Consider the following 25727-nt stretch of genomic DNA (forward strand, 5'->3'; position numbering starts at 1 on the left):
CTCCTCCCTCTTTCTTTCCCTTCCCTCCTCCCTCCCTCCTGCTGCTTCAGAATCCCTGGAGAAGAAACGGCCATCTCTTCCTCTACAGCTCACTTCCCTTATGAAGGAGACCAACATTTGACAAAAATTAGGCTGAACATGGGTTGTGCTGAGCACGATTCTAAGCACTTAACATAAATTAACGAATTTAATCTTTATAACAAACCCATGAGGAAGTGACTCATTATCATCTCTATTTTGCAGATAAGGAAACTAAAACCCAGAGAAGTTAAGAAACTTGTCCCAAGCCACACAACTGTTAAGTGACAGGGAATTGGATGCAGATGTTGGCCTCCCAAGTCTATTAAGCATTATGCTAGGCAGACTCTCAGGGCTCTCCTTCCCTCTAGAGAAGGAAGCACACCTTGTGTGTGTGTGTGTGTGTGTGTGTGTGTGTGTGTATTTGAAAGATGGTGGTGAAGTGGTGAAGTTACAGTCTGCAAGACAAGGAGGGGGTGTCGAGGGGGCTGATTCTGTGAGTGGCAGAGAACTGTGCCCTGAACCCCTAAGGCACAGTGTTGGGTGGGGATGGTTGCCTGGAAAGCTTTGAGGGCTGAGAAAGGAGGGCAGTGAGTGTGGGAACCGTGGCAAAAACCAGAGAGGGAGGGGTTGCTGGCAACCGCCACCTTCTTGAGGGCTCCACGGACAGCACTAGCCATGGCCAATCATCCATGCATTCAACAGACAAACTTTAGTTTGAGGCAGATCCTGTAGGAGTGGAGGGTGCGGCTGTGAACAGAGCAGACACAATTCCCTCACTGAGTTTACGTCTTTGAGGAGGGAGACAGACAATACAGAGATAAATGTATTTATGCCAAGGGCCACGAAGGAGAAGAAAGCTGGTAAGGGGGCAGAGACGGGGTGGGAGACGCTGTTACATATAAGGTGGTCAGAGAAGGCTCCCCTGAGAAGGTCGCACTGTATACAGACAGAAAGGAGGCGAGAGAATGAGCAGCGGGGGTGTTTGGGAAGGAGTGTTCCAGGCAGAAAGGACCCTAGCGGGTAACTACTTGCGGAACATTACAAAGTCTTCGCGTTTTACTCTGATGAGAAACGATTGGAAAGTTTCAAGCATAGATATAATCTAACTTTTGATTTGAAAGAATTACTTTGGCTGCTGTGTGAAGAATAGATTTGGAAGATAAGGATGGAAGTGAACCGGATAGACCCTTTAGGCAATAACCCAGGCAAAGTTATGCTTGCTGGTGACGTGGACTGGGGTGGTAGCAGGGGAAGAGGTGAGGAATTATATTTCTAAGCAAGAGACAATCCCATTTGCAGATGGATCGAATATGGGATTGGGGGAGGAGTGGAAGAGAGAGAGGGAGGGGGGAGGAGGGAAGGAGGAAGGGAGACACAGAGAGAGGTTGAGGAGTCAAGGATGACTCCAAGGTCTTTAGCCTGTGCAAACAGGGCAATGAAGCTGTTATTTGCTGAGAGAGGAGAAGAATGAGAATGAAGCTATGACCTCGTGGGGGAGGAATGATCAGGTTTGGGGCATGTTAAATTGGAGATGTCTGTTTAGCATCTAAGTGGAGATGTCAAATAAGCAGTCAGCTGTTGGGGTCTGAGTTGAAGGGAGAAGTTAGCACTGGAGATTGCTTTGGTAATTATCAATGCAGATTAGTGGTCTTTAGAGCCGTGGGGCCCGATGAGCTCATCTAGACAAGGAGTGAAGATAGAGAAGAGATCTAAAAATGGAGGCCTGGGATACCCCAATTTTAGAGCTAGAGAAGATGAGGAGGAATTGGCAGAGTCTTGGAGAAGCAGTGGCCAGGGAAGGGGAAGAACGAGCCAGAAAAGTGGAAAGAAAGAAAGTTTTTTGGGGGGAAGAGACAGAAACTGACCATGTCAAATGTTGCTAATAGTTTGAGTAAGATGGAGACAGAAAAACTTACCGAGAGATTTTGCAACTAGCAGCTCATGGGTATCATTGAAATGGTGGATGAAGGACTAGTGACCCTCCCCCCAGTTTCTGATGTCGGTAAGCCTCGTGTTTCTTGGGTGATGCAGAGGTCAAGAATAAACCATGGACTATGTCTGTGATTTGGCAACTCTTGATCCTTTTGAGGGTAGGGCGTGTTATAGGTTTAATCTGTTTTAGGACAGTAAAGAAATGCAGCCTTTTCTGTACTCTAGAGTGTCAGAGAACAGTCTACACCAGTTGCAATGAGATTTACTTTAATGCAACTTTTGTTTCCAGAGACTGAATTTCAGAGACATGCCTGTTGGGGGTGGAAATGGAAGACAGAGTAAAGGCAAAGTAAGGATGGAGGTTTTGCAATGAAGCTGTGGGAGTGATAGTGGAAAATGAAAGCAAAGCCCACTTGGTCTTTGGGGTCACAGTGATGCCATATTGGAGAGGAGGATGGAAACACTTGAAAAGGGAAGTCCACGACATGTGTTTGGTGCAAAGCTATCATATCAGCGCTAAAACTCTGTTTAAAATGAAGAAAATTAAGAAATACTTACTCAGAGATGTCACCTAGTCAAGTAAAAGTTTCACCATCCTTTTTCCATCACCAAATATCCCAATTATACCACAAGTTCGGGACTGCAATTAAAACCAGGAGAACAGACCCCGGAGGCAAAAACCAGTCAACAAGTTCGAGTCACAACATGAGAAAAGCATCAAACATTTGGAAAGAGAACCCACTGGGGGGAGGAGAGCTTTATATTATGTGCATTATCTACAACAAAGCAAAATGAATGAAATTACAGAGTAGGGAGACCCAGAAAAGTCTCTCAGGAGTAAGGGATAGTAACATGAAAATGTGTTTATTCGTTCAATTTGGTTTTGGAAAACCATCCACATGCCAGGCCGTGGGGGGAGATTACAAAGCAAGGTGGATGTGATCCCTGCCCTCACACCACTTACAGTCAGTACAGCTGCATTTATAGGCAATCATGTTCTAGTGCGGTAAATAATGTGAGGGGAGAGATACAGGCACTTATGTCATAAAGGAGGGACACTTAATCAGATGTAGGAGGTCAAGGAAGCCTCTGAGATAAAACAATGTCTAAGCCGAGTCCTGAAGACGAGCTGAATAAAGTAATTTCTGGGCACCTATCATATTGGAGGGGAGACAGTACAGTGGGCACTGGGTTTCATTGTCTGGGTTCAAATCTGGGTTCTGCCACCAGCTGTGGGATTTGGGGGAACTAGTCATTTTTGTTTGCCTCAACTTCCTCATGGTCTAATACTGCTACCTATTTCAAGGAATTGTTACAGGGATTAGAGTCTATAAAGCATTAAGTTCGGCACCTAAACGTAGCTAAGGAATTAACTTGAATAAAATGTCAACAATACCGTCTCAATTAAAAATTTTGTTTCGTAGCTTTGAATGTAAAAATATCTTTCTAAGGGCTTTACTAGCTTCATTCAAAACTCTATTTTCCATACAATATTTTAAGTTCCTAGTAGCAAAAGCACCTGCTGCCGGGTCCGCAGGCTGCCCTTGAGGTGCAGAAGGGAAGAGGAGAAGCATCAGAATTGGACATGGAAAGGTTACTGGAGGGTGGATGGCACCCTCTGCAGTCATTGAAAGTGGAATAAATCACAGGGCCCTGGCCCAACCAGGAACATTTACAAAAGAGAAGAGCTAGTCGGGTCACTGTGACTGAACAGTCCTGGCCAGGATGTGTGTGTGGGTATTCTTTTTATTAAGAATTCTTTTTATTGAGATATAATTCACCTACCATAAAATTTGCCCTTTAAAAGCATACAGTTCAGTGGTTTTAAGTATTTTGCAAGGTTGTGCAATCATCACCACTATCTTATTCCAAAACATTTTTATCGCCTCAAAAATAAACCACTGCCAGGTTTCTGAAAGGTGGAAATCTCTGCCAGAGTTGCTAATGTAGAAACAGAGTATCTGTGATCAAGAAATTTATAAACGGCATCAGAGGCGGAACTGTGCAGCTCATTTCCAGGGATTTTTGGCCCCTCGTCCCCCCATCCCCTGCTTGCTCTCTCTCGACCCTCGAACTCTACTGACCCAGGAGAACTGTCGCACAGCAGTGATGTCCTGTGTTTCGTTCTAACGTGTGTTTATTATAGACATATACTTGCATTGGTGGATACTTGTGATCTAGAACTTACTTGTCCTCTTGTCAACCTTTCCTTATCCTCTCTGACACCCTGTTCACAACAGGGAGAGTCACATCAGCAGCAGCTTTCTGCTCCTTTTCGCTGCCCTCTTGGACCTCTTCTTGGGTGGTTCACAGGACCCTCAGTGGAACTTGTTCAAAAGGGAACTGATTAGCTTCTACCCAAGCCAGTCCACTCTCCTAGGGTCCTTTATCTTGGGGAATGGGTCAATATAACCACCAGCCATTTGGTTATTCAAACTGGAAGCTAAGGCATCATTTGTGACTCCTGTCTCTCTCTCCCCATCTCCCTGAAATCACTGAGTCCTCTTAATTCCTCTCCCATGGTGGCTCTTGAACATGTGTACCAACTTCACTATCCTGGTTCACAGAATGCTGATCTCTGGCCCGACTTATATAATCAACTTCTACCTGGTCTCCCTCTTTCCAGTTCTATCCCTCCTTCTTTTCTGTCCTCCACATCTTGTGATATGCAAATCTGAGTCTGTTACCTTCCTGCTTTAAATCTTCTGTGGCTCCAAGCTGCTGTTAGGATAAAGTCCATATTGCATCATTTGGTTTACAAGGCCTGGCCTGATGTGGTCCCCACCCCCACTCCAGCCTTTTCTCTCTCTGTTCTCCCCACACCATGCCTCATCCCTGCCTTGTTGACATTTGTACAGTTCCCCACACAGGTATCTTACATTCCAGTCTTACACATGCTGTTCCCTTTTACCTGGAACCTTCTGCCTGCCCTCCCTCCACTTCTCTCCCGCTACCTTCATCCACATGACCCCTATTCAGACTTTAGCCCTGGGCTTCATCATTGCTGTTCCCGGGAAACCTTCCTTGACCTCCTCCTATGTATTCCCAGAGTTCAAGCCCTCCTTCCATTGGAGGATCATACTGTTTCCTCTTCTGTGGCACCCATGATGATGCTCATCAGCATATCCCTGGGGCTTCAGCAGTGGTTAAAACACAATGGACACTCCTCAGTATTTGATGAGTAAACAAAAGAAGGCAGCCCCCAATCCCAGACGAGCTAGAAAGGAAGGGAATTTCTTGGTGCCAGGCTTTCTAATCTTCCCTTGAAGCCCTCCCTGCACGTAGCAGCCTGATATCCCAACCTTCTCTTTGGGCTCTTGAAGATCTCAAGATCTTTAAAAATCACAAGAATGGCTGTTTAATGGCATAATGTCCGAATGTATGAGCATTAGCAGAGGAGCAAATTTCAAGGGCAGGAATTTCTTACTGCTCCTCTCAAATCATCCCACGCAGCTGACTTCTCCCTCCGGGGTCTAAGTCTGACCACATTTCTCCTTGTTAAGAATTTTATAGGAATGAGAAGTTCGTGTTTAATGGGTGCAGCGTTTTAGTGAAGACAAATGAGAAAGTTCTGGAGCTGGATAGCAGTGGGAGTTGGGTGACAACGTGGATGTACTTAATGCTGCAGAACTGGACACTTCAAAAGGGTTTCAACAGTAAACTTTGCATTGTGTATATTTCATTATCATTTTAAAAACTCGTAGGCTATGGTTACGGTAGTTTGTGATCACACAGGTCTCAGTTTGAATCCTAGTTGGTCTATAAGCTGTGGAATCTTAGCAAGTAGCTGAATTTCTGTAAAATGGGTATGATCATTCATTTAACAAATATCCACTAAGCATCTATCATGAGAGAGGCAGACTAGCACCATGGTTAAAACCAGAGGCGGGTAGCCTGGGTTGGAATCTAGCTGTAGGGGAATGGGCAAGCTAGTTTTTTTTCCTCCATGCCTCAGTTGCATCATCTGGAAAGTGGAGATCATCGCTGTTGTTTTGTTTTGTTTTTAGATCATAGGGTTGTTGGGAGAAATCACTGAGCTAATGTATGAACGTTGAACAGTATCTGGCAAAAGCTAAGTGCTTATTATTATTATTACTGTTATTATTTGCTTGAGTTAGTGTACTAAAGTACTTAGAAGGTGATATAAGTGTTATCTATAATTACTATTTGTCATTATGCCCCAGTTCTAGAAATTGGAGTTAAAACAGTGAAGGTGGGGAAACGGGCAATGAAAAGAGGACATATAGTATGGCAGAGAGCATCTAATACTGGACTCACCTAATTGTAGTGAAATTGAATGAGATAATATATGGAAAGTGGCTGATGGAGTCAGAACCTGGCTTATCATCGGCACTTAGTAAATGTTAACTCTCTTCTCCTCTTCTAGTTCTTTCTCTCTCTCTTTCCCTCTCTTTTTGGAGAGAACCCACTTAGAGGACAGATAGTCTCTGGACCTAGGGGAGCCCACGCCTATCAGCTGAGCATGTGGAGGGAGCAGCCCAGGCCAGGGCTTGTAAGGCTGGTGGCAATTTATGTGGCAGATAGTTTCTTTCTTGCTACTTTAGAGGAAATATGAATCATCTGTTGTTTAGCTTCCATTTCCTGGGAGGCTGCAGGCCCAGGAAATCTGTGGTTTGAGCATCAGTGCAGAGATCAAACGAAATGGCTATTGGTGGTAATGTATGTTGCTAGGACCACTGACAATCATCTCTTGAGCCAGATGACTCATCTTGAGCTGGCTCCTCAGCCCCCGATGGCATTCAGCTCATGAAATGAGTCGAATTTCCAGGCTGTGCCGGGTGGCGGAACACATCTGGAGCAGGCTGGGGCAGGGGTCCCAGGGGGTCCAGCCTGTGTTCTTAGCTCCATTTTGCATATGATGGAAAGGAGGCCCGGGGACACCAACCACTTATATGTGGGAAAGCCAACGAGTGGTAGAGTCGGGAAAGCCTCTCCAGATTGTTCCACCCCACGTCATATTATTTCCCCGACTGCTGAGTAGATTCCAGCACAACCACTGGTTTGACTACAACCTCGCCCATAGCCACCTTACAGTCCACTTATTTGACCCAGCTATATGCTCGTGTAACAAAACAATTGGGTCAGTCTCGTGGAGTTTTTGAAAGTAGAGTTAACCAGTTAGAATAAACAGGGAGCGCTTGTTACAAAGGGCATGTGTTAAGATAAGAACCTCCATCAAGTCTTTCTGTATCATTCTTCCCTCTGTGAACCGTTCGCCTTCAAACATTTCCTTCGAACCAAGGGAATCCTCAAGAACGTCAGTTTAAAATGAAGACGGAATGGCCCGCCCTGACAGAGGGATTGGACTTAATTCTACACACCACAGTGGCACGATCTGGTCTTCTCAAGCATGGTAGACCCCGGTGCAGGAGAAAGAACTCTGTAACAGAAGTGCCCAGCCACAAGAGCATGGGATGAACATGGGAAACGTGGACATCTGTTGAATCTGAGTATTAAACTGGATGCCTGGGTGTCTCTTCTGTGCTTTTGTACCTTTAGGTATGTTTGAAATATCTCATACCAAAAAAGCACGGGATTTGAAGCCAGAAAAAAATCTGAGCTCAAATTCCACCTTCTTGGACAGGTGACCCAGTTTCTCAATGGGTTTGTCTGTGAAATGTGGATGACAGTAAGTAATTCACGGGTTAGTTATGACTCAGTCAAGCTAAATAAAGCATTTAAAGCATTCCGTAACTTTTGAGTCGTGATACAAGTGTGATTAATGGTAATGACGATAAGCAACTACAGTGATGGGTTGCCTCACTGCACGGTGAACGCCCTGCGCTGAGAGAGGTTAAGCAAAGGATCGTATTCAAGAAGAGGACATCATCTGGGACGTGAATGAGGGCTCCTAGTGTCCCGTGTTGTGAGGAGATAAGACTTGTGACATATTTTCCATCTTTGAGATTCTGTGACAATCTTGACCAAAAGCTGAAAACTCAAAGACCCAGGCCAGGCAGACAACAGTCCAGTGAAGTAGGCAAAGCTTGCGGTTGGGGACAGTGGAGCGGTGGAGACCGGGAACCTGGAAGAAGTTGCATTCAAAGGGGGCAGCCAGGATTAGAGCCAGCCAATGATTACTAGAATTCCACGGGTATGTGGGCCCCCTGTTGCTACGTATTCGTATCTCTATCAACACATACACATATATGCATGTATATGTCTATACGTAACATAAACGTTTTTTAGTATATTTACAGAGTGGTGCAACCATTGCCACAATCTGTTCTAGAACATTTCCATCACTCCAAAAAGAAACCTGTTACCCATTAGCAGTCACTCCCCTTTCCTGCTTTCCCCTAGCCCCACGCAACCACTAATCTGCTTTCTGTGTCTATAAGTTTGCCTATTCTGGACATTCCCTATGAACAGAATCATATAACATTGGGCCTTTTGTGACTTGTTCCTTCACTTAGTATAATGTTTTCAAGGGTTGTCCATGTTGCAGCGTGCCTCGGCACTCTGTTCCTTCTTATGGCTGAATAATATTCCATCCTAGGGATCGTATGGATTATATGGATCTACCACATTTCATTTAGCCATTCATCAGTTGATGGACATTTGGACCATCTCTACTCTGGGGTTATTACGGACAATGCTGCAATGACCATCCACGTACAAATTTTCACATCGACAGATGTGTTCATTTCTCTTGTGTGTATACCAAAAGGCTACCAGATGTTTCCATTTTTCAACAGAAGCAGAACCAACAGAACCCTTTCTCTCCACAGCCCCACCTCTTTCCCTTTCTCTTTCTATGTGTGTGTGAGAGTGTGTGAGTGAACACACAATTTAAAAATATTGACTCAGCTGAAAAATCACATGGGCCAAACAAAAAACATATCCAAGGGACCAGTTTTCAAGTTTGACATTGACTTTGGTTGTTTTGTCCACAAAAAGTAAGACATGAACCAGCTGAACCCCCCATGGGTCCTTTCAGCTTTAAAATTTCATTTTCCTAAGATTTTATTAAACTCTCACATACCTAAGCATTCTTTTATAAATAAAACCCACTTTTGATTTCTTATGGGATTTGGAAGTGACTTACAATACCAACCTAATATGACAATTAAAAATCGGTTCTGAAAGAGAACTCGTGGTGGCTCAGTCAGTTAAATGTCTTGACTCTTGAATCTGGCTCAGATCATGTCATGATCTTACTGTTCATGAGATCAAGCCCCATGTCGGGCTCTGCACTTGGGATTCTCTCTCCCTGTCTCTTTGCCCCTCCCCTGCTCGTGCACTCTCTTACTCTCTCTCAAAATAAATAAATAATAAGCATTAAAAAAAAAAAAAAAGAAAGAGAACTCATAATTGCGCTGGGAACCGGAGCAGAGGGGATAGACAGGAGTCTGAAATTTTGTTCCTAGCTCCCTGGTAGGTGTGTACATAAATGTAGTTAGGAGGGTGTGCAAAACAAGGGCAACAGATATGTTTTGGGACCACCGATGATGGCGACTTATTTAGGAGGACCTTTTTTTTTTTTGTGCTTCTTTTGTGTGCTCGGTTTTGAAAGACATGCTCCCTACTGTGAGACGCTCATGTCCTAGGGAGACAACACAGGTCCACATGATTAGAATCCAGTGAATTAAATGCAAAGTAACTTCAGTAGCTCAGAGATGTACTTTGAAGTGTGGTGGTGGTGGGTGGGGGTCCACAAGGCTCTGGACTAGGAAAAATGGAAAGGCTCTATGGCATTGGACAAGGTTATTTCCTCTTGGTGAACTCAGTTCCTTGTCTGTCATTGGGCAAAAAAATAGTATCTACTTTACAAGTGATTTTTCTTTTCAATTAAAGAGACAAAGTGCTTAACATAATGCCTGACATGCTGTAGTACCCAATAGGTATCAATTATTGTTATTATATTAGTGTCCCTTAATGTTTTCTTATCTGGGCTGAATGTGTGTGTGTGTGTGTGTGTGTGTGTGTGTAGTGGGCGGGGGGGTTATGAACTGAGGCTGAATCCTCTGGGAACATCTCTTACCTGGAGCTGAAGAAAGTCCTAGGTTCATGGGAGTGAGCATCACAGTGTTGGCTGTCCAGTGGAAAAGATTAAAGTCGAAAAGCCAGAAAACAGAGGTTGGTAGGTCAGTATCCAGCCAGGAAATCAGAGACGACATAGGAAACCATAGCTCAAAGGTAAGCAGCGTGGCTGTTCTGAGCCCACACCCGTGTGTCTCTTAACTGGTTACCTGTGTCTTTGCAGGTGATGCTGGGACAATCGGATGCATCCCTGAGTCAGGGAAGAAAGGGACAGAGTTAGTCTGACGGAAAAGGGAGCAGATGTTGCCTTAGGTAAAGGAAGCAGGATGTGAGGGAACAGAGGCTTGGAGAACGTGCCACGTTTCAGAGCGCTGAGCAGCTTGGTAGGGCTGGAGTCCGGGACAGTGTGGGCGAGAGACGCCAGGTGAGTTCGGGAGAAGACGGGAGGGGACCGGTCACAAGGGGCTCTTGGATATCACGCTTAGCAATCTGCTTTTCATTCTCAGTGTAGTAGGAGTCAGGGAAGGAGTTTGAGGATAGGAATGACATTGCCGTGATTTCTGGACTGAAAACTCCCTCTGGCTGCTGCGTGGAGCTTGAGATGCGGGAAGACCGTCTGACAGCAGAATTAGCAATTATGTAGGAGCAGAGAAGGTGCTTACTTTGAGCACAGGGTAATAGTTACATGATTTATTACCCCAGCAATTATAATAATGCCAATGGTCTGGAGCAAGTTCAATGGTAGAGGCAGGGCTCAAACCCAGCGGAAAATGTTCAGAAAGGGCAAGTTTTGAAAAGTTTTCAAGCAAAAACTGACACTGAAACAAAGAAGAGGGAAGTTTCATAAAAAGAACCACCAACGTCAATTTTGTAAAAGTAAAAATGAGACAGAGTCTCCATGGATGATCTGTACTTATACCAAGACGGAGACGAGGGGCACCTTCATTTTCAATACAGAAGCAAGAACCCATTTGTTGTCTCTTAGCTGCTCAAACATATTTCCTGGCTTTATTTGGCAGGAAGCATGTTGCTGCAGTCAGCTTGCATATGATGGTGTGTGAATGCTTATGCCCTGCTCTGATTGATGCCTTTTATTTGTGCCTTGGCGATTGAATTGGTTTCCTAGTGCTTCTGTAATAATGCCACAAACTTAGTGGTCACAAAGTTACACAGGGGCGCCTCGGTGGCTTAGCTGGTTGAACATCTGATTCTTGATTTCGGCTCAGGTCGTGATCTCGTGGTTTGTGGCCCCACGAGCCCCTGTGCTGAAAGTGAGGATCCTGCTGGGGATTCTCTCTCTCCCCTCCTCTTCCTCTGCCCCACCCCAGTCACACTCTCTCTCTCTCAAAAATAAATGAACTTAAAAAAGAAGTAAATAAAGCCAAAAAGAGCCTCACAAATGCATTATTCTACAGTTTGAGGGGTCAGAAGTCTGACATGGGTCTTATGTGGCTAAAATCAAAATGGTGGGAGGGCTGTTTTCCTTTCTGAATGCTCTAGGAGAGAACCTATTTTCTCACCTTTTCCAGTTTCTGGGGGCTGCCCACCTTCTTTGCCTCCATCTTCAAAGTCAGCAATCACTTGCTCTGATCTCTGAATCCACGGTTGGGTCTCCTATAACTCTCACTCTCTTGCCTCCCTTGTTTTTACATGGCACCTTATGATGATGCCAGGATAATACAGGACATTCTCTCCATTTCAAGATATTTAATTCCATCACATCTGCAAAGTCCCTCCTGCCATGCACTCATAGGTCCTAGAGATTAGAATGTGGACATCTTCGGGGGAGGGTACTATTCCGCCTACAACAGTGGTTGTTATTGTGGAATAGTAGTGGTTAATTATGGAATGGAAGGAATAAAAAATGGACTCATGTGCCAGGGAGGCAATGAATGTGACAGTTAAACTTGAGGTCAGGGGCGAGGCATCCTTGGATGACACACTGCCTTCCCCAGCCGCCAATCATGTGGCCTTTGAATGTCCATTCCTCCTCTGTTAATGAGGATGTTAATCAGACCCACGTCACCAAGTTGCTGTATGAGAACCAAGTAAGTGCTAGTATATGTCGATAACTTTGAACAGTGACTGGCTCATAGGAAGTGCTCATTAAACATTGACCATTATCATCTAAAGGAGGGGTATCCTACAATCTTTTTGTTCTTGTGGTTGAATTCGGTTATTAATGGCAGCATCTGTGTGTGCGCCTGTGCGTGTTGGAGAAATCTGTGTGTTTAAGAAAAGTCTGATTCCTCATCCCTAGGACTTATCATTAGTTAAAAAGAAAAGCTCCTGATGGCAGTTGAGCTGTCCAGGCTAATTAACGCTGCTAACTCTTAACAGATATAACTGGAATGTTTTCTGGACCACTAAGATTTCCAGGCTACATTGGATAAAACCTGCAGATAGAAGTTTTAGGTTATGTTTTTCATATATTGTGTATGCTGTTGAGGTTGTTAGAACTGATTATAATAAAATCACATATTGCCTACCTCTCATGAAAAAATAGTTATTTGATATGTGTTGGTTCGATTGGTTTTGGTAGTAAGTATACAGATACCTATTATTTTCCTGTGAAATAACTTCATTAAATAGAAAAGTTTGGGCATGAGGATTAGTGAAATTAACAAAATTATTTCTGATTTTTGGACGTACCTCTCATTTAATTATTCCCAAAGTGGCACACCAGAGTTAGAAGCACACATTCACATAACTTAAGGAAAGAATATTGTGCCTTCTGTCACATTTCTGGCTCAAATAACATAGTTTTAGCCAAATAGTGTGCCATTTTATTGCAAATCAAGTAATGAGAAACAACGTTGTTATTCTGTTTTACACTCATTATAAAATTAATTATATTTGATCTACCTCAATGTAAACTTGACTGCTTTTTAGTGATTTGTTCTCTATGATGCATTTCATAATTTATTTCCCAGTGGTGTTTATAAAACTCTCCAAAATGATTTTTTTTCCCAAAATGATTATTAAGACACTTTAGTTAAAAAATAAAATCACACTTTTAATGACAAGAAATACATCTAATTTGGCTGATTTGTTTGATAATTCATTAGGTTATATGATAGAATTTTTTTTGTCACTTGAATGAACCAAATCTGAATACGATTTTGACAAAATTTTACTTAAAGCATGCAACAATACCAAGGCATTAAAACAGTTCTACTCTAAAAGATGTATGGAAATAAATATTTTGATTTTCTCAGCTCTTAACTGAGACAAATTTAACAAAATGCTCTGAAGGAAAGGTAACAGGTAAAATAATGGTAATTTACAAGTCTTGGCCTTTTTGGTTATACTTCACAGAATTGACATTAGTGACGGGATAATAAATCTTGTCTCAAGTTAGATGGTTTTCAATTAGTTACTTTCAATTAAGTTGGAGAAAGCCCTAATCAAAGCGATAGATGATTAAGAGTTATACTGTGTTTGGGGCATACAATTCAGAAGGAGTTCAAAGAATTGAATGTCCGTGCTTCCCTACACCATCAACTTGTTTATATGCATGAAAGTTCTCAGTGGTCACATCTATACAAAGCAAAACAAAAACAAAAACAAACAACAAAAAACCCCAAAAGCCAAAACCAAAAAACCCAGGAATAGCAATGATTCTAATCTTTTAATTAGATTAATTTTAATCTTTCTTATAGTAAGTGATAGTCATTCTTGAATATATGAATTAATTGGGAGGAAATATCTCCACTCATCTTACTGACATGCATTAAAAATTACTTTTGAGATTCTCATTATATATCAAAAGTTAATATATTGATGATGTTTTGATCAATTGTATACTTCTGATAACTTATGATACTTAAATCTCAAAGAATCTTTTCTTTCTTTCTTTCTTTCTTTCTTTCTTTCTTTCTTTCTTTTCCTTCCTTCCTTCCTTCCTTCCTTCCTTCCTTCCTTCCTTCCTTCCTTTCTTCTTTTTTTTAATATTAGTGCCTAGTGGCCAGAGGGAAAAATATTCACATATGCATTGCAGAGAAGCACAACTAGGTAATCAACAGAAGACTAACTTATAAAAATATAGTAGATAAAATTCTAAGGAGGAAGATAAACAGAAATAGCAGGTTAAGGAGATAAAAGAACAACGTAGAATTTCTCGGTATGAAAGAAAAGTTTGTGCGTATATTTATTTTTTTAATTTTTATTTTCTGTTCGTGTTATTTCTTTCAGTGGGTGATAGTGGGTGGCACATTGCTGGGCTGATAATGCAAATCATTTCATCTTAAAATGCTAAATTAAAGTTTAGGTAAGTTAAGCATGTGTGCAGAGATAGAGGTTTCAAGATTCATTTTTAGGAAGGACAATTCTGAAGTCTGCTGACTTCGTTTCTGAGAATGGTCACTCGCTGGTCTGTGAAAGCAAATGGCCGCCCCTGGGCCCGTGCTTTCCACTGCCTTGCTTGGTTCATATTTGAAGGGCTGCCCTCACCCAAGTGTGTCCCGCTCGGGCCCACTGTGTAGGAAAGACAGCATCAGGTCCCGGGGCACAGTCAGCCAACACTGCTTTTCAGGTTACTCTGCCTGATTTGACTCAACATGACTATTTTCTCGAAGTGTATTTTTCAAATATGCATAGAGCACTCACTATGTACTAGGCACTGTTCTAATTGCTTTATAAATATTAACTCATTTAAGGTTCATGAAAACCCGATGAGGTGGGGAGTGCCATTTTCCCCATGAGGACACCAACGCACGGAGAGATTAAGTTGCAAAAGAATGTCACATTTCGCCAGTAAATGATGAAACCAGGATTTCTTACACATTGATCTCTTAAAGAGAGAGAGCAGAAAGAAATTATTCAATTCTTTGTACCCAAGTGGGCCACCACCAGATTCCTTTCTCCCATCAAAATGCCTAGCAGTTCTATTTCTACACCCAACACTTGCCTGGATTACAAGGAGATTGGATTCGCCTGTGAGGATCCAAAGAATCCAGTTTTGAGATGCAATGGAATTGAATTTCTGTGGCCTGTTTATTGACGCTGGCTTCCCCCGCTGTGACTCATCATAAAGATGTCTTATTCAGACAGGAAGGCTGGGTAATTAGTATTACAGGTCACTAGTAAAAGGCCTCTGAAAGTACCAAACCACCCCAAGAAATTATTTTTCCTGGCCTCCTGCGTACAGCCTCATAACTGCAGTTTCAGGGGTTTCAAGTGGGCAAAGTGCGCTGACGGTTTCCTTCACGGCAACGAGGAAAACAAATTACCCTGACAGCACCGTCGAGGGGAGAAACCGTTTTTCTGCCATCTCCTGCCGCTGCCTTCCAAGTGACTTCCATGGACCGAGCCATTTGATACAGGCGGAGGGTGTCAACAAAGGTTGCAAGAACCTTGAGAGTGAAAAATACCTAGGGAAGTTCGCCACTTTGCAAAAGGAAAACCGCTTTAAACACATAACTGTCTTCTGAAAAAGACCAACTCTCCCTTTCCCCAAAACAGCATAACTATCTTTAAAAAAGAAAAGGAAAGGAAAGGAAAGAAAAGAAAAGAAAAGAAAGGAAAAAAGAACAAAAGAAAAGAAAAGAAGTCCTGCATTTATAGATAGATCGGTACCTATCGCTGTGCTTTCTGGCAAGTTAAAGTTTCTTTTGGGCAACTCTGGAATATTTCAGTGTTCTTAATATTATGCAGGGCACTTCAGAGCAGTGAGCCAAGCCCCATTGCCACCTGTTTTGAGAAGAGAAGCATCACGGGCTGAGTCCTCTGGAGAAAGCCGTAGGGACCGGCCGGTTCCTACCCTGTCACTAGCCAGACTTAAATTTGTCAGGAAAATTTCTGAAAACCTCATTCTTCCCCCACCCTCCAAAGATCGAAGTGCCTCTAGTTGTCTGAGTTGTCGGAAGCACCAGGCGATAGAATGGAGGTGAAAAAAAAGCTTTGGTTCACAAAGAGCTATGCCAATGCCAGGTTGTGTTAGTGGCATCGGTGGGACATGTCTGCGTGTGATGAGGCAGACCATTATTAATGTCACCCTTGCCCCCTGTCCTGTAGAAAGGAATTAAATAATAAACGGTTGGGAGGATGGGAGAGGTGAGGGGAGAGGATAGTTTTTGTGGTCTAGGGGTGTAGACACAAGAAAGGAAGGAGCTTCAGTGAGTATGAGAGAATCAGGGTTCTAAGTGTTGCTGGAAGGTCATGATTTGGGTCCTCTCTAACTTTGTTTTGAAGGATGCGAATCAGAGATTAAAATATTTTTTATGGGCGCCTGGGTGGCTCAGTCGGTTAAGTGGCCGACTTCGGCTCAGGTCATGATCTCGCGGTCCGTGAGTTCGAGTCCTGCGTCGGGCTCTGGGCTGACAGCTCAGAGCCTGGAGCCTGTTTCAGATTCTGTGTCTCCCTCTCTCTGACCCTCCCCTGTTCATGCTCTGTCTCTCCCTGTCTCAAAAATAAATAAAATGTTAAAAAAAAAATTAAAATAAAACATTTTTTAAAAGTCTCCCGTGGCTATTTGGACTGTGCTTCTTTGGACGTGACCTTGTACGCTGACGCTAGACTTAAAGAGCTCCAGGAAAATGGAGAGAGCAATCTTAACAGTAATTCTTCACATATTTTCCAGGGATGAGTGTTTAGGGTTCCAAAGCCGAGAGGGATACTGTTCACGTTGGGCTGGCTTTGTACTCAAGAAAATGGTGAACGGGGGAAAGAGACGATAAGATGTCTACGGGCCGTGTTCCCCCTCAAGTTCGCGTGTTGAGGTCCTAACCCTCGGTACCTGAGAAGGTGTTTGGAGACAGGGCCTTTAAAGAGGAAATTAAGTCAACTGAGGCCACTAAGTCCAATCTGACTGCGTCCTTATGAGAAGAGGAAGGCAAGACACCGGAGGAAAGGTCACGGGAGAGCACGCTGAGAAAGCCACCATCTTCCAGCCAAGGAGAGAGGTCTCAGGAGAAACCACACTTGCCGACCCTTTGATCTTGGACTTCTAGCCTCGGGAACTGTGAGGAAATAAATTTCTGGTGTTGAGGCCGTTCAGCCTGTGGCATTTTGTTATGGCAGCCCCCAGCAAATTAATTCACCGTGGCGCTGGTCTCATTCTGGTAGTAGACATGTCAATGGCTCCCACTGACTATAAACAAAGTGTAATTCCTTAGCACGGCTAAGTCCTAAGGTACTTAATAGTCTTGTGACTGTCTCCGGCCCATCTACCTCACTTCCTCCGAACTCTGTAAAACCCCCCGCCCCCGGGGATCATCTCTACTCCTTTAGTGCTACTGGTTCCTTCCTATCTCTAGGGGTTGAACTGTTACTGGGTCTTCTAGGCCCAGGTCAAAGACTACCACCTCCTTGACCTTCCTCATTCACTTTGCTTCCAGTGCACTAATCCTCCCTTACCCTTAGTGGACGGCTGAAACCACAGATAGTACCAAACTCTGTAGGTACCACGTTTCTCTGAGACACACATGCTGATGATGTGGTTTACTTCATAAATGAGGCACCAGGAGGGATTAATAAGACCGAGCAGTTATAACGATAGGCTGTGACCAAAGTTATGTGAATGTGGTTCTGTCTCTTTCTGTCTCTCAAAATGCCTCACAGCCGTACTGTACCGACCGACCCTCCTTGTGATGGCATGAGATGACAAGATGCCAGTGTGAGGAGATGAGGTGAGGTGACTGACCCAGGCACTATGACGTGAACGTGAGGCTACTGTTGACCTTCTGATGGTTCATCAGAAGGAAGATCTTCTGCTGCCAAACCACAGTTGACGGCAGGTAACTGAAAATTCAGAAATGGAAAGCTTGGAGAAGAGAAGACTACCGTAATCTCTTACTGAAGGTTAGGACAGATGACCTGGGTTTTGAGTTCCAGCCGGGCTACTTAGGAGCTGTGTGACCTTGGGCAAGTTACTTAACCTCTCTGAGCCTCATCCTCTCCCCTGTGTAGGGGAATAGCGGTATTAGCATTACACAGAAGTTGGGAAGAATAAGTAAAATAATGCCTGAATAAGTAACACAAATAAGAATAAGTAAAATAAGTAAATAAATAAGTAATATATAAATAAATAATAAATAAATAAGTAAAGTAAGTAAAATAAATCTCTCTGAAAATGTCTAATGCACACCATTTATTTTCTTATTACTCAAACTTTATTATTCTTAATATTTTTCGGTAATTCTTTTTCTTATTTTTCTCTCCTTTTCTTTAAAATTTTTTTTTTAACATTTATTTATTTTTGAGAGAGGGAGAGAGAGAGACAGAGAGACAGAGCACAAGTGGGGGAGGGGCAGAGAGTGAGGGAGACACAGAATCCAAAGCAGGCTCCAGGCTCCGACGTGGGGCTCGAACCCACAAACTGTGAGATCATGACCTGAGTCAAAGTCGGAGGCTCAACTGACTGAGCCACCCAGGCGCCCCTTAATTTTTTTATTTCTTAAAGCCTTCATAATGTTTTATCTCTTTCATAATACTTTAATCTAAAAGCACTTGGGGGGTTTTATTAAAATTTTAATTTTGTTGAAAATTCTGATTACTGAGGTGACACGCTCATTGTGAAAAGTTCATTAAAAACAGAGAAACAAGAGGGGGGAAAATCGTTTATAGTCCGGCTGTCTGGGCCCTGCTGTTAACATTCTGATGTATCACCGTCCATCTTTCTTCTATGCGTCAAATGCACGATTTGGAACAAAAATGGGATCATATTAAACATATTATTTATGTCAAGTGCCTTTTTCATAGGGTAGATTTCTCTCCATATTAACAAACACAGTCTGCGTGTTTACGCCAATGGCTTGTTCTGATCCAGCTTATGGGTACAGGTTGTGCTTGGTTTGTATAGTGTTAAAAAAAAAAAAAATTCAGCCAACTTAAAAAGCAATCGGGATATTTTACAGAAAAATCACATTCTCCTGCTTTGGAAAATCTGAAGCTCTAGCCACACTGGGTCTGCATTCCAGGAAGCTAGCTGTTGGCTGGAGTCGAGTACTGCTTTTACCTTGCTTTCCTGGCTCACGTAGACCCCTGGTCTACAGATCTGGTCACCTTAGCTAGAATAAGCAATTTGCTGGCAGGGTCTATTCTACTTCATCTTTTAACCTCGGCTCCGCAGCACCTCCCACTTACAAAGCTCCTAATAATTGTGCTACATAAATCCTTGAATGAATACACTCCTTTCTACATATTCTTGTCTACGCTGGGAGTGCTCAGAGGCTTCTGGACCCCACCAGAGTCCTGGCCTTCTTCTGTCCCTTGAAAGTTCCCACAGCTGGACCCAAAGTGGGGCTCCATCCACACCGGTCACTTTGAGGAAACTGACATCTTTCTTCCCGGAGGAGCTCTCAAAAGGCAATACCTAGTCATCGGTTCGCTTCCCGCTAAAATGCAGCCGGCTGTCAAGCAGAAGAGGACAGAGAATAACACCATTAAGCCTTTCAAAAGATCTAACAGTGGGAAAGAGGGAAAAAAATAAACAAATAAAAGTCTGTCTCCATCTACGAGTGGTTGCACTTGGCTTTTTTTTTTTGTTTCTCTCCACCATCTTCTAAGCACGGGTACGTGGGGTGCACTCCGCCCGGGTTCCTGGTGGGTGTTGTCGCCCAAATTAGAAGCTGGATTTCAGGGACAGCTGGAACGCTCCCTTGACACTCCGCCCTGAAGGCTACACGTGAGGCCCGGCCACAAGATGTGAGGCAGGCCCCTTTAATCCTACCCCAGCGCTTTGGCTTCTAAAACCTGATCCTCCAGAAGTTGGACTTATATAACTTATTTGTTTATTTTTAAGCCAGCCCTGTCCAAGTTGAGAACACTTGAGGCTCCGTTTCGGAAAGAAGTTGGAACCCAACATTATCATTAACTAAATCAGCAAGCGATGGTTCTGTAAAAATACCAAGCGGCACAGTTCTGAGGACTTTTGCTGTCATGTTCCCGGCGAAATGACATCGTGCGGTGGTTTCTCTGAAACTTGTTCCTGGGGTTTTCTCTCTCTCTGCCTCTATCCCTCTGTTTCTGTCTCTGTTTCTCTCTTGTAAACCGTGGCCTGAGTCGAAGGGGGATTGGAACTTGCTGCTTGAGAAAGAGAGAGAGAGAGATAGCAAGAGTGGGGGAGGGGCAGAGAGAGAGGGAGACACAGAATCGGAAGCAGGCTCCAGGCTTGAGCTGTCAGCACAGAGCCGGATGTGGGGCTCGAACTCACCAACCGCGAGATCATGACCCCAGCCGAAGTTGGACGCTTGACCAACTGAGCCACCCAGGTGCTCCTATTAGATTCTAGCCATAAGGGTACAGGTACCAAGGGTCTGATACAAACGTATGTGAAAAAGGTGTTCAATGCTATATCTTTTAGGAAAAGCAGCGGAAACTCTCTAAACCTTTAGGGAGTGGGAGAATAATTAAATAAATGATGCCATTGTCAATGTATCTCTTAAAGGCCCATCAAGGTCATAAAGATTCCTTGAAGGGCTTTTGACGACGTGAGAGAAGTTAGAATTTGTTAGGTTAGAAAAAGTGGAATACAAAGTCATAGATGAAATATGAGGCCAATTATGTTTATTATATGGACAGAGATTTTAGAGAAATATACCACAATTTTAGGAGAGGTTATATCTTGGTGTGATGGGCTTATGGGTAGTTTTTGTTTCTTTATACTTTCTAGCACTTTCAAATTTTTTCCCCCAGTGAGAATGTATTGCTTTGCTCATCAGGTATTAAAATGATCGTCAGGTAGCCAACTTTCCTGGTGGTGACAGATTTGGGTTCACATTTTCTTTCAATGCCATTTTCCTTGACTCTTTCTAGCCACCCGCTATCCTCACATGGCTTCTCCAGTGAGGGTCTGGAGGAAAAGGCTGGGACTTAAGATAAGGAGGGTAAGGGGCTCCTGGGTGGCTCAGTCGGTTAAGCGTCTGACCTTGGCTCAGGTCACGATCTTGCCTTGGCTCGGGTCATGATCTTGTAGTTCCTGAGTTCGAGCCCCACGAGGCCTGCGGTCAGTACAGAGCCTGCTTCGGATCCTGTGTCCCCCACTCTCTCTGCCCCTCCCCCTACTTGCGTTCTTTCAAAATGAATAAACATTAAAAACAAGAAAAAAGGAGGAAGAAAGTAAGTGGCTCCCTATGGAGGGAGCCACTGCGACTCCACTTAGGACCTGGACGTTTGTGGGCATCTAGGCATGTGTTCCGAATCGATTCCCGTGTGCAGATGGAGAGATCTTCACAGATTTAAGAAGGAAGCCAGGCTGATGGGTTCTACTGACTGATCTTACGTTCAGGCGAGGAAGAGCTCTAGCGGGATACCCCTTCTCTCTCTTTATCCCCACAGCCTCTGCTCCCCTAAAACGACACTGACCGAAGCGCACGTAGCTACTTTCAAGTTCTGGTGAGGCAGCCTGGTTCAAGCAAGGTAACTAAGCTGCACACACTGAGCTTTGAAGGTTGTCCAGCTACAAGAGGACGGGTTTTTTTTTCCGGGGCCAGCCAATTCCTCCAGTCCTGTGGGTTTCCTCCGTGTTAAATGGCTGTAACATGACTCGAGGCTTCGTTTGGAGCTGTGTCCCATGACCTCATCTCCCACCGCCTATGCACATGGGGTGAAGGGCTCCCTGCGGGCACTCAAGGGTTGTGTTGAAGGGAGACTTGAGCTGGGAGAGAGGGCCAAGTCTTTTTCTTAAGAATGTTTATAGGAAAGGAAAGAGTCTTTCAGCTACCAAACTTGGCGATAATTCAACGCAGTTCTAGCCACCAACTGTTTGTTGAATGATTAGCTACACTGTGAACAAGGCACCCAAGAACGTCCCCGTATTCCTTAGAGAATGTTTCCCTTTCCTCCACCAGCGTCCCGTCTAGCCCTCTTAGTTAAGGCTTGGATCCCTGGGTAGTGTGGTGGAAGGAACCTTGGTCTTGAAATCAGGGGGTCTGGGTTGAAAAGCTCGTCTCTACTCTGTCGCCCATGAACACTATGGCTTCCAGAAAGTCGCTTCCTCCCTCCAACCTCATTTGCCCGTCTGTAAAATAAGCATAATAATGCCAGCCTCATGGGGTCGTTCTGGAGTAGGGTTGCTGGGTTTAGCAAATGAAAATATAGACACCCAGTTAAATTGGAATGTCCGATAAACAGCCAGTAATGTTTGGTATATTTACCATAAGGGGGCACCTGGGTGGCTCAGTCGGTTGAGCATCCGACTTCAGTTCAGGTCACGATCTCACGGTCCGTGAGCTCGAGCCCCGCATCGGGCTCGGTGCTGACTGCTCAGAGCCTGGAGCCTGCTTCGGCTTCTGTGTGTGTGTCTCTCTCTGCCCCTCCCCCCCTCGCACCCTGTCTCTCTCTCTCTCTCTGTCTCGAAAATAAACAAAAAAATTTTTTAAAAAAGTATTAAAGTATTTAAGTATTGTGGTCCCCCTAATATAAGTATTTGCTGTGAAGATTGCGGACATACTCCTACTAAAACCTTATTTATTGTTTACCTACATTCCAGTTTAACTGAGTGCCCTGTATTGTACCTGAGAATTCTATTCTTGAGGCTGAAATAAAGGGATTGACCTGAAAACCCCTACCCGGAGTTTGGTGAGTAGCTTCTCCTCTGTCCCTGCTCTCCCGGGGCGGGGTGGGGTGGGGGGAATCCACAAGGAGATGAATTGCTTTTTCCTTTCCCAGCAGGGGGAATAAGGACTGTGTGACCAGGTCGGTGGAGGACAAGGGAGGATGCTTAGTTAGGGAGGCCGTCTCCACAGAGAGCAGAAGACATACGGCTGGGATGAGGCTAAACCTCTGCTTGACAGACATCTTTAAAGACCTCAGCAAACAGGGTTCCTTGGTCTTGTGTGCCTTTAACACACTCTGCCGTCTGCAAGCCTGTCAGCGGAGGTGACACTACAGGGCCAGGAGAAGCCCTGACGGGGACACTGACCCCAGGGAAACCCCGTCCGGCCATGACCATTCCATAGGCTTCAAAAGTCAACTGCTGTGGGGGTAGTTGGTAGTTGCTGAGGGACTTTCCTGGGGGTAGTTTTTACAAAGAAGGGGTAAAGGTGGCTGGGTGCCCCAGAGACCTTACTGCAACTTGGGGGAAACCCAGCGAATGAGTTGACACGGGCCTGTCCTTGTCATCTCTTTTGCCACCTCCCCCAACCTTGACTCCCCTCTGGCTTAAGCTCCCCCAGCTCGTGGGGCCGACGTGGCAGACGGCAGGTCCACTCTCTGGCTTTTGTGTGCATCGCAAGAGGCCGAGTGCCCCCAGAACCTCAGGGTATAATTTTCCTTTTCTGATCATCTGAATTCCAGGCGAAAAGCTCAGCTGTCGTAGGCTTCAGGGAATGTTTCCACCAGGATTGAAATCGGGGCCAAGAAAGTGCGGGCATGCAGAAGGCATTCTTTTCTGCTATTCAGATGCACTTTCCCTTTAGTTAGGGCATTAGAAAATGGTGCCTTTCCCCAGAGTCCCAGATGAAAGTTTTGAATTTCATTACAGTGAGAGAACACATAAAGGGAGACCATGGCTTGCAGCATTTCCAAATCTGTTATGTTCCCCCCCACAACCCCCCCGCCCCCGCCGCCCCGGCCATATCCCTTTTTTAAAAAAATCTAGAGAACATTTTAATGTGTACTTTCATATACATATTTGATATGAAGAAAAATAAAACTAATTCAAGCCATGACAAGTTGCAAAAAAAAAAAAAAAAAGAAGAAAAATGTAAAAGCAAACCTTTGTCTGCTGCCCTAGCTTTGGTTCAAGTATCCCAGTCTGCTTGTGACTTTTATTTTGAAAGACAAGATGTAACATCAGACTATTATTTACTAAATAGTTTTCTTTGGGCTAATTTACTCTCCAAAAATTTTCATTCATCCTATGAAATGCGAGCTTTAAAATTTGGATTTGAGGAGTGCCTGGGTGGCTCGGTCGGTTGAGCATCCGACTTCCGCTCAGGTCATGATCTCGCGGTTTGTGGGTTGGAGCCCCGCATCAGGCTCTGTGCTGACAGCGTGCTCAGAGCCTGCAGCCTACTTCAGATTCTGTCTCCTTCTCTCTCTCTGCCCCTCCCGGGCTCTCCTCTGTCTCTCAAAAATAAGTAAATGCTAAAAAAATTTTTTTTAAATAAAAAATAATAAAATTTGGATTTGATGTGCTGTATGTACGTGAAGATAAATATAGGCTATAAAAATGTAAATATGCTTGTCTGGGTATCCCTGAAAAGAATCTTCCTTTGGGGCGCCTGGGTGGCTCAGTCGGTTAAGCGGCCGACTTTGGCTCAGGTCATGATCTCGCGGTCCGTGAGTTCGAGCCCCGCGTCGGGCTCTGTGCTGACCGCTCAGAGCCTGGAGCCTGTTTCAGATTCTGTGTCTCCCTCTTTCTCTCTCCTCCCCCGCTCATGCTCTGTCTTTCTCGTCTCAAAAATAAATAAACATTAAAAAAAAATTTTTTTTTAAAAAGAATCTTCCGGAAACGGTGCTCCACTTTGTGAAGTTCTATGAAACAAGTTAATACCTATCACCTGGCTAATAGTAGCCAGATTTGGGCGAGTTGTTTATTCCGTGTCGCGCACTGGGCTTTGCATGCATTAGCTCATTTATCTTCTCCGTGGAGAAGGTATTTTCATGGGTCCCATTTAACAGACTAAAAAACCCGAGACTGAGACAGGCAAATGTCCTACTGGTAGTAAGCGAAAGTCAGATTCAAACCAGAGCAGCCTGAGTTCAGAGTCCACGCAATCACCTCCCTCTCTTCTAACCTGTTAGAAAAAACCCACAGATACTACCGCCTGCCGGGAAAAAGAGCCGGTAACGAGAGTCCTGTTGAAGAATGAGTTCATTCAGTACTCCATGGTGAGTATGGCCTCCCAGTAACTCCTAACGCATTGCATGCAGTTCCCAACTTGCAGAAGGGTTGGTTGCAGAAGGGTTGGATTCCGAAAGTTGATTTACGAGCAAGTGCCCTGTCCCCTTCTTCCGTGCTCCAAGGCACTCTGTACACGCCTCTCCTGTGACACTCAGCACACTGTCTCTTTGCTGCTTATACATCTGTCCCTGCCAGGGCTCCTGCTCAAGGGCAGAGACCTTGCCTTATGTCTCCTTTCCTATTCCCAGCACCCAGCCCGGTGTCCAGCCCAGGGAGACACGAAGTATACACACGTTGTATTAAATTACGAGTCATTTGTTTAGAACTCAGCACACATTTCCCAAAAGAAACGCGGTATGAATGCGAGTGGAAGCATTATGTTTCCGACCAGCCCACAAAAGTTTACTTAAACTTTCTTGTAGTCTACCAAGAGTACTAAGTAATTTGGAGCCGTGGGTGGGACAAGAGGTGGTGGGTGGGGAAAAAGATAGAAATCTCCCTCCCCCTTTCCTGAGTCAGATCTAGATGAAATTTCACATGGGTCAGAATTCATCTTTGACTCCCCCAGACTGTCTTTTCTTCCTACATCTCCCATTCATGGGTATCCCTGCCTCCAAGCTTCCTACTCAATACCTAGCTGTGGTCTCTCACTCAGGTCTTCCTCTCTTTCCCCGATGACCTTCTTTACTCCCTCACTAGCCAAAATTTCTGTTTCCTGAGTGCAGCTGAGCTTAGCTGATTTTCAGCAGAAAACGATGTGCATGAATTAATTCTTGCTAATGTGTGAATGGTTGCCCAACACGAGGCATATGAATGCTAGTACAGTACTTAAGATGGGATTGGGAGACAGACCTAGATTTGAATCCTGGTTCTACCTTTAAGTTATATGGCCTAGGTAGGGTAATTTAACCTCTCTAAGCCTCATTTCTTTCATCTGTAAAATGGAAATAATCATAGTTATACAGAGAACTAACACTTTCAT

This window comes from Lynx canadensis, chromosome B1 (assembly GCF_007474595.2).
Source record: "Lynx canadensis isolate LIC74 chromosome B1, mLynCan4.pri.v2, whole genome shotgun sequence".
Taxonomy (NCBI): domain Eukaryota; kingdom Metazoa; phylum Chordata; class Mammalia; order Carnivora; family Felidae; genus Lynx; species Lynx canadensis.